The sequence below is a fragment of the Aphis gossypii genome, chromosome X, assembly GCF_020184175.1.
Source record: "Aphis gossypii isolate Hap1 chromosome X, ASM2018417v2, whole genome shotgun sequence".
Taxonomy (NCBI): Eukaryota; Metazoa; Arthropoda; class Insecta; order Hemiptera; family Aphididae; genus Aphis; species Aphis gossypii.
Window position 1 is genome coordinate 8,397,394 of NC_065533.1, and position 10,491 is coordinate 8,407,884.

General features: G+C 25.6%; 1 pseudogene; it reads left to right on the plus strand.

Moving 5' to 3' along the window:
• The first annotated feature begins 565 nt into the window (after window positions 1-565).
• On the plus strand, window positions 566-9,748 carry LOC114119187 (uncharacterized; annotated as a pseudogene).
• The last annotated feature ends 743 nt before the right edge of the window (window positions 9,749-10,491 follow it).

The window sequence follows — 10,491 nt, forward strand, 5'->3', positions numbered from 1 at the left end:
AATCAATTTTAGATAGTAGACACAAGAAAATTTTACTGAATGTTTATACTGGCATTTATTCTATACTTGATTAAATTTTCAAAATATTTCATATTTTTTAAGTTATTGATAGATTACTACATTTAAAATTTATATAGGTATACACTATAGTACTATACGTCTATACACAATTTTGCTATAAAACATTTAATAATTGTTTAAATTCTTACGAAATCATCACGGATATCCTTGAATATCAAGAAAATGTACAAATATATAATATAATCTTCTTATATACATATATAATATATTCTATATAAGAAGATTATAAATATTAATATTAATTATGATTTATGAATATACAAGTCTCCCTGCATTAGTAGCAAAAAACCATCAATACTCATACCATATCATATTATCTATAATAACGAAAACCGATTCACAAATCAAGAGAGAGAATTTAAAAATAAACGTATCTAATCGCCCGATATCGATCGACCGATCATTATTATTTTTGGGGTTTTCCGACACCCACTGGCTGTCACCAAGCTATTATCTACATTATAGTACAATATTATACATTATAATGTTTATATAATATAATATAATATTATGTTATGGTGTTATCGTCTAGCCATATATTTTATTTTTCATTCGCCACTTTCCTGCCGACCAGCCGATACGCGTTTTTATTATTATTGTTAAAGTTTCAAATTCCATTTTAAAAATTATTCTTACGCTGACAAGCTGTACAGTGCTCACTATTTAGTAAGTTGTTCACGCGTGTGAAGTATTATATGAATATTCAGCTACTTCCTATAAAAAACGACAAACTACAAGTAAGATAAATATTATTTCGATGACAGACTATAGTTGCTATAATATAATAAAATTATATCTTTTGGACTTCAGTATTGTGAATTATAAATGTTATTATATATAATTAGTTAAAAACAAGTACCTACCTATATACTATTTACAACGTATTTAATATTATTTCTAAGCAGCTAGAGTTTATTTTTTAGAGATATTTTTTACATTATTATGTTATGTATAATAATTATAAAGTATATTATGACCTTTAAGCGTATACCTATACTAGCTAATATAATATAATATATAGCTATAATAATACCTACTAAATAAAAATATTAATACTTCTAATTTTTTATATTAAAGTACCTACCTATTCAATTGTATAATACTCAATTGAGTATTAATTATTTATTTATTAATTAATTTATTATTTTATCAATTAATTAATATTCATTGATCAAATTTAATTAAAATAAGACATGGTTAATATATTTTTTATTTTATTACCTAGTAGGTGTAATTTAGCTGTTATTACTGTTTTCATCTGTTATGTAATGTGAATAAATAATTTTTTATTATATTACAGGTGCACAGAAATATATTATTTTTGGTATTTGTATATCTTTGTATTATAATATAATTAATTTATTATATTATGCTCTGTACAGACTCAGGTTATATATTTATCCTCGTATTTATCTCTATAGCTTTATATATATTATATTAAATGCATATAATATATACCTACCTATTTATAAAAAAATATAAATTGTGTATACATATCATCCTTAATACATTTCTAAATTAAAAATTTATTACTAAATTAAGTTTTTTACACATGCATTATTATTTTTATTTTTATTTATTTAGGTACCTACTTGTTTTTGGTTAAAGTAAAGTCTCTGTTTAAATAGCTATATTATGCCTCGAAACCGTCTTGAATTTCATAAGCTATCCAATAGGAGTAAAAGAAAACGTATAAATGAAGAGACTGGTTCTTCATCACAAGAGTCTGACTCTTCATTATCGTTTTCAAATAACCTTTCGGATAATAATGAAGTTGATGATGATTTCAAAAACAAGGATAATGAACAGTCTACTACCACATCCATAAATCTTACTGAAGAAATGAATGAAACCCAGTTTAATGTTGAACCTGTTAATTCATCACTAATCTCGTCATCTAGTTCTGACAAAACAAATATTTTATTTCATTCTGATTTTGATTCATCTCCCTCATGTGCGATAAATTTGAACTTAATACATAATGAAGAATAAACTTTTACTGATATTAAAAAATTTCTTCGCAATTGGGCTATTAAATACAACATAAGTTATGCTTCATTATCTGTTTTATTAGTTGGCCTGAAAGGAAATGTTGAAAGTCTATTGGAAGTATTACCATCAGATGCTAGAACTTTATTGAAAACCAACATAACATTTAATAAAATCATAGTTGAACCAGGCATCTATTTATATTTTGGTTTAGAAACGCAGCTATTGCATTTGATTGAAAATGTTACAATAGATTACACAGATTGTTTAAAATTATTAATAAATATTGATAGACTACCTTTGTTTAAAAGTTCAGCTGGTCAAGTAATTCCTATGTTGGTTTTAATTTTAAATGTTAAGTAAAATAGTATTTCCTATTGGAATGTACTATGGATTACAAAAGCCAAATGACATATTTCAATTTCTTCAACCTTTTATTAATGAAATAGTAGAACTAAATACAAAAGGTATATCAACTAATAGTAAAAAAAAATTTTAAATACAAATAATTGGTTTTTGTTGTGATGCACCGGCGAAAAAGATATACTTGGAATCAAAGGACATAGTGGCTATAGTAATTAATACTAATTATAATTATAATTCATGCACCAAGTGCACTGTTCGAGGTACTACAGTAGACAACAAACAAGTTTTTACAAATCTAAACTGTACCTTGAGAACTAATAAAGATTTTCTTAATTGGTCTGATACTAACTATAGACTACCTACATAATACTCCTTTAACAAAAATACCAAATATAGATTTTGTACATTCATTTATATTAGATTACATGTATTTGGTATTATTAGGAGTTATGCGCACATTATTGTTAAATTGGTATAGTGGAAATATTCCACATAAATTGTCACGAAAATTAATACAAGTTATATCAGACTTCATGATAAATAATCGAAATAGCTTACCAGAAGAGTTTGTAAGACAACCTAGAGATTTAAAGTATTTATTAAGATGGAAAGGCACCGAACTCCGTACATTTTTATTGTATTCTAGACCAGTGGCTCTTAAAGGAGTTTTAGATACAAATAAATATAATAACTTTTTGACTTTACATGTGGCAATATCAATTTTATTAAACTCACAAAGTTGCAATAATAAAGAAATGCAAACGTATTTCAAGAGTCTTCTTCATCATTTTGTTCAAAATATTATTGTTTTATATAATGAAAGCTTTATAAAACACAACTTCCATGGACTTATACATCTGGTTGATGATGTAGAGCATTTTGGTCCCATGATCAATTCATTCACATTAGATTCAGTATTGACATTTCCATTTGAAAATTTTCTTCAAAGTATAAAAAAAATAGTTAGAGGAACAAATAAGTCTTTGGAACAAATTGGAAAACGACTTGGTCAACTGTTTTCAGAATATTTTTTTCTTGTTAAATCCACCATTACATCTTTGTTTCCTAAATTAAAAAATATTCATGGTAATGATCCCCTTCCACCCAATTGCAGAAGCCCTCAATATACTATTTTAGAGTTCCAAAATTTTAAAATTAGAATCAGTCCACCTAATAATTGTTGTAGAGTTAAATCTGGTGATATATTAATGGTTAAAAATATTTGTTTTGATAATAAATCAAGGATAGTTGTAGTTGGGAGGAAATTTTGTAATATAAGTGATTTTTATACTATTCAATGTAAAAGTTCATTAATTGGAATTTATGAAGTACAACAGTTATCGAGTTTTCTTGAAATTTGGTCTATAGATGAAATTGATATGAAATATATTTATTTTCCATATAAGCAAAAATTTATAACATTTCCTTAATTACATTTATCATAATTAATTTTTATGTATATTATGTATTATTTTTGTACATAAACCTATACTAATGATTCTACTAATTCTGTATATATTATTGTATCATAATAAAATATATTATTATACCTATAGTCTCTTATATGTTATAGGTAATAGTATAATCTTGAACTTAAACATGAAATATGAAGTTTCATAACTATATTACCATGAATTTTATTTTAATATTTTATCTTATTATATCCATAATTTTTTTCCTTGAGATTATATTAATTTTATTTTAATATAACTTATAAGTTATAGGTTAGTTGAATTTATGTATAATTTCGTACTTTTTTATTTGTAAATAGTATATAATATATCACAAAATGTATATCATTAGTTATTGTTGTAATATATAATATATTAACAACATTTTTTCAGAATGTGTACTTTAATAACATTATATGAACCACCATATGCTCATGAGACAACAGAGTTAATACCAAATGGATGGTTGATTAACAGTAAATACTGTTGGTATCCATTATCATTTCGACTATCCACTATAAAAAGCCTTGCTAAATCTGAATCATTACCAGCTTTTGAGGAATAGGATAAATGTAAGATTGACATTCTTAAAAATAATATTGGTAAGCTATTATATAATTTATTCCGTAATATAGAATAATATACTAATAATAAATAAAAAAATTAAAGAATTTAGTTTGTAATTATAAGTTGCTATTACATTTCAGATAGTTATGAGTATGGTTTTAAACTAATGCTCAGAGCAGCTAAAAATAAGCCATTATATTTTGAATGTAAACAAAATAAAGGCCGAGGAAAAAGAATTAAAAAAAAGTCTAAATTTATGGAATTAGTTAAAGAGATTAGTCCTTCGAGCTCTGATGATGATGACAGCGATGATTGTGATCAAGAATTAAACAAACGGAGAAGATAGATCAGAATCAGATATTGTCTGATGAGTATCCTACTTTCCCGACAAATAAGCAAATTGCAACAAGTAATAACTTAGAAAATACTTCAAGTAATTTATATGTTATATTAAAAAAATTATTTAATAAAGGTATGTACAATGATAATGAACGAGTCATTTGAAATTAATAAGTGTTCTGAAACACCATAAAGTTTAATTCAATCTACTAATAAAAATGGTAAGCATTATTACATTATTTAATATTACTAGCTCATAAAATATATATGTGTACCTTTTTCTATCGTGTAGGAATTTCATTCTCCCTTTTTTCCCTCTAAAAGAAATATAAATTTTACCGGTACGTATTTTGACCTGAAAAACATTTAAGCTCCACCAATTATAAAATCTATAGATTAAAACTATTTTTAGTATATATAGCTACACAGCAACGGTTGACTATATTACCTATAGATAATATAGATGACGTATCAACGACTGCAGATAAATATCATATTGGTACTCATATGGCGTAAAGAAGGCCTTGTTCAGCTGTTTTATAATCGATTAATTTTGCAATAATCTAACAATAACATTCCAAAGAATACTACATCATTACACAAATAACAACATAAATTATTATATATACTGGTACTAAACAAAATGTGACAGAGGAAACTTGTATAGCAACAAAAAAATTCGCATTTAATGAAAATGTATTGAATAAAAATAATAGTCAAATGCAGATTTGGAGTATAAATTATGGTAAAATAAATTTATATAATACTATGAGAAAGACAATACCAAAAATACCTTAAAGTTCTTTGAACGTTCATAATTTTTTAAGTAAAATCCATTGTATGACAAGTAGAAACGAAAATTTTCTTCAATATGATAGTAATCAAAATGGTACTATTATATTCTACTGTAAAATAAACTTTGAAGCTTTGTGTAAAACAAAAATTGTTTACATGAATGGAACATTTACGTATGATAATCATTTTTTGTAGCTTTTCGCTATACGTTTATGCTATTACGTTCCTTTGTGTTTTTGGGTATTAAAAAATAAACATGTGTCATCTAAAATAGAATGCTTTAAAAATATTAATGAAATATGTTGACCCTATAGTTTTGTTTTTGAACCAAAACAAATCATTATTGATTTTGAAAAAGCAATACACAACACATGCAATGTAATTAGACTAAATTTGAAATAAATGGGTTTGTGGGTTTCATATTGCACAATGTTGGTGGAGAGTAATCCATAAATTTAATTTAACGGGAAGGTCTAAAAAAAAACTCCCCCGAAGTAGGTAATTGGCATAAAATTTAATCTGGTTTAGTAATTTTAGACTCTGCAGATGTTTTTATTTCTTGCAATAGAATTAATGTATATAGAGCCCAAAAACTCGAAACTTACTAAATTCACAGATTACGTATTAGTCAACTACATTACAGAAAAAGCATTATTTCCACCAAAATATTTGAGTCTTTTGAAAACACACATCCAAGTATACATAATTTTACAAAAGGTCTATTAGATATTCAATCATTCACTTACATTAAATTAAACAGTATTAACGAACATAATAACCTCAGAACTTCTCAATCAAAATTATGCCAAAAATATTTAAACAACATCATCTAGTCATTCAATAAAAAAAATATTACTATTATGCAATTTGTTAAAACCGCATCTATCAATCTTAACAATGCAGATTTTATATTTTATTCAAGAAATTATTTTGTTACTATTTGCTTACTGTTCATTGTTGATTATCAAAATATTTCTTAAATTTGTGTTAAAAAAGATATAGGTTATACATTAAATCTGTTTATAAATATTGACGGTACCTATTACCTATTGTAACTTATTATAGTTGTTGTTTTGCATACTTTTATTGTTTTTCTTTTTTTTTATGAAACTTTGTGGTTTTACAATTTATTTCAACATTTACATATATATATTTATAATTACGTTTCTATTTTACATTAAAAATAATTAGATATAATTAAACGGATAGGCCAGTCTCACGGATGAAGAATAATATTTGGATTATAACAATTTCAGAATTGGGATTAAGAATAGAAGATAGAGTTAGTTGGATGTTTTGAGATTTTAAAAAATTAAAAAGAGTTAAACAGTCAGAGGATAATGAGGGGCAGCTGGAGATGATATGAGAGAGGTCGCAAATTATCTCTTCAGAGTGTTTAGTAAATTAATCGTTTAGAGAGAGTTTATAGGAATGAGAAAGAAGTAGATAATGACCAACCCGTAAGCGGCTAAATTGTGTAATCGAAGTTCTGGATAAATTTGGATTAGAGAACAAAGTTTTTTTTTTAAATGACGGGAACAACACTTCTATATTTTGAGGCGAAATTAGCCGGAAGACTATTCCAATAGGATGACCAAAGATAATTGATATGTTGTCGCAGAATTCGGATGAAGTCAGAAGAAGGAATTTTACAAGGAAAGGCCGAGAGATGGTAGAAGTGGAACTAGTTAGGTTGTCTGCGATCTGTTTTCCAAGGATGCCAGAGTGGCTGGGAGCCCAGAGAAATTTATTACAATTATGAGATTAGAGTATCTACAATAATCATTTCTTTATCGTAAGATACATGCAACGTCATCTAAAATTATAGCGCTCATTTAAACAATTCGATTATACATTTTACATTATATAGGACTATTTTTAGATTTTGAGTGAAGCGAAATATCTTATGTTTTTACAATTTTTTTTTAGATTTAGCCATATTTATGTAAGTTTTCCGTTTGTCGTAGGCCATATAATCACAGTGCCTACAGTGTCAATGGTTAATGCGGCCCTACTTGGAATTATCCAGCTGTTTATCTTCGCTATCTGAATATGATTAATTTGAGTTCATTAACCTCTCTATAGTTAATTTTAATAGCTAATCATATTAATATATACTTTAGTAGTGTTGTTAAATTAAAAGCAGTTTAGTTCCTTTACCCTTATCGTTTACTTCATGTTACTTTCATTTATTTTTTCACATTAATACCTGCGTGAAAAAATTAGTCCACATTTGGCAGTATATGCATGGTTACGGCTTCAGTTGTTATTGCGGTCGTTCCCGAGTCTTTCTGTAAATGGTGTTGGTTTTTATCGGGACCTTCCTAGTTAGTCATGAGTCAATAAACAGCGAACGCCATTAGTATAAAATCTTAAGGCTGTTGAAAGCGGACCATTTTAAAGGGCCAAAGGGGTCATATTTAGCAATATTCTATATCCTTCGTAAGTTAAGTGTAACTGTGTGTGTTGTGACTGATCATAAGTGTGCGTGAGATCCCCAAACAATTTATGTAATTAAAAATAAACTGTGGGCTAAGATTCTTGGAAATCTGTAACGTACATAATACATATGCACAGTTATATGTCACTCAATTTTCGATACAAAAATGTTTACATGAAAATTCCAAAAAGTGAAAAAAAATTCACCTAGTATCAAAAGTCCGATTTTAATTTTAAAAACATTTTAGAATTCCATATTTTCTTTTCTAGATTTTACAGGAAATGGATTTTCGATTTTTTGTTTTGTTTAATTACTTTAGTAACAAATGAATTACATTAATTGTATATAACTTTCTTTTTTAAAATTCACCTTAATTTAGAAAAAATTATAAAATTCATTTCCTACAAAACCTAGAAAAGAGAATAAGAAATTCAAATATGTTTTCAAAATTAAAATCGGACTTAGGTTACTGGGTAATTTTTTTTTTTTTTGCTTATTGGTCTAAATTCACGAAAACATAACCCGCTTTCAACGGCCTAAATCGTGGGACCGAACAAAATTGCAAGTGTAACAACTTTGAAATATAAAAATTCCCACTATATATTTATTTTTTCTGTCATGAAATGTTTTTTCTTACATAACCAATTATTTCTAATAACTCTTATCATCATACTATATTCCATTTATTGTATATGATCTAAGAACCGTATCCATCCTCTATCACTATACTGTAGTCGAGTAGTTTAGTTTAGTTTTTTAGTTTTTCAGTCAAGTTGTTTAGGAGATGAGAATTTTAGAATTATATAACTATTCTGTGATATAACTAGAATTTAATTTTTTTTTTTAAACTTCATTAATTTCATTGTGAATACAGTTACATACATTTCTATTGTAACAGAAACCAGAGTATTCCAAGCACCTCTAAACAAACAGAAATGTAAGCACTTATAACTATTGCTATTATTATATTTTTTTTGGTTTCTTATTAGACTATACTTTATTTACAATGAATTTATACTTGAATAAAAAAAAAAAGTTTTAATAAGTTATAATTACCTATAGTGTTATCTATTTTTTTTATGTGTATTTATTTGAATATTAACTATAGTTTTCTATAATTTAAATTAAATGTTTAAAAAAAAAAAAAAAAATAGTTTTGAGGAAACATAGTTGTGTATTATATTTTGTATAATGATAGTACTTATATCAACTTGTAGTTTATGTTATGTTGTTATTTTTTTAAATAAATAAAATTTTAATTTATTATATTTTTTATACATTTTTAGGGATATCGCAAATTTATTGAATAATATTATTCAGGTAACACAAACTCCAGAATTAAGAATTGAATTGGCCGAAGCTAGAATACGAGAATTGGAAGATACAAAGTTGGAGAACGAGGTATGTTTAGAGGGGGAAACAAAGTTTAAAAAAGAAAAAATCAGTATTATTAACAAGAGGATTCGTCAAATTTATAAGACCAGCAACCCTAATCTGAGGGAGATATCAGATTTGAAAGAAGAAAAAAGAGAAATTTTAAATTTTTATGATTTCTATAGTTATACAGTCTGGAAAACTAATTTAAGTATAGGTAACCACATATGTGACCTGGAAAATTTCATTGATGATGTAAAAAATAATAATTGTTAAAAAAATTGTTTTTCTGACCAACTTATTTGTATTATTAAATAAATGATTTTGTATTAAACATTTTTATATATATTTTTATCACATTACAAGGTACCTACAATTATTAATAAATACATTACTTTAGATTTCTCTTATTTAAAAATGTTATTTTATATTAGATTAACAATAAAAAATTTTTGTAATAATAATTATAATGTTAATGATTCTGTTTCTTTAATAATAAATTAAGTATGTGGTTAAAGCATTATTTTTTTTTATTAGTCTTCTCCATTTTGTCCTCATAAGTAAGAATTTTTATGTATATACTATATACAGCGATATAATTAATATAAATGTATAACAAGAACTTCTCAGCACGTAAATAAAATCTCCTACCAAAAATGATGTTTTTTGGATTTAAAACAAGAATTTGTTGTATTAACTCAGTTACCATTTTGTAAATAATTAATAAACCTCATACATTGTGCACAGAGATAGGGTTGATATTCCTCCTCGTTCCCCTCATCTCATTTTAAACTATTGCCTCACATTCCAATCGTCAAAATGAATTTAATGTGTAATTTATTTTTAACAAAAAAAAAATATATATAATAAAATTAAATCGAACATTTATACAACTTTAAATCGGAATGAACATCATGTGATTTATTACAAAAGTCTACTCCAAAATAACATGTCATAGTCACACCCAAGCTTAATGATTTTTAATGGGCAATGTTAAATTGCCAATCGGTTTTGTATACAAAAATATATAATAAATTAAGCCACGAAATTTTAACGTGGCATTCATTATTTGTTAAATATATGCAAGTG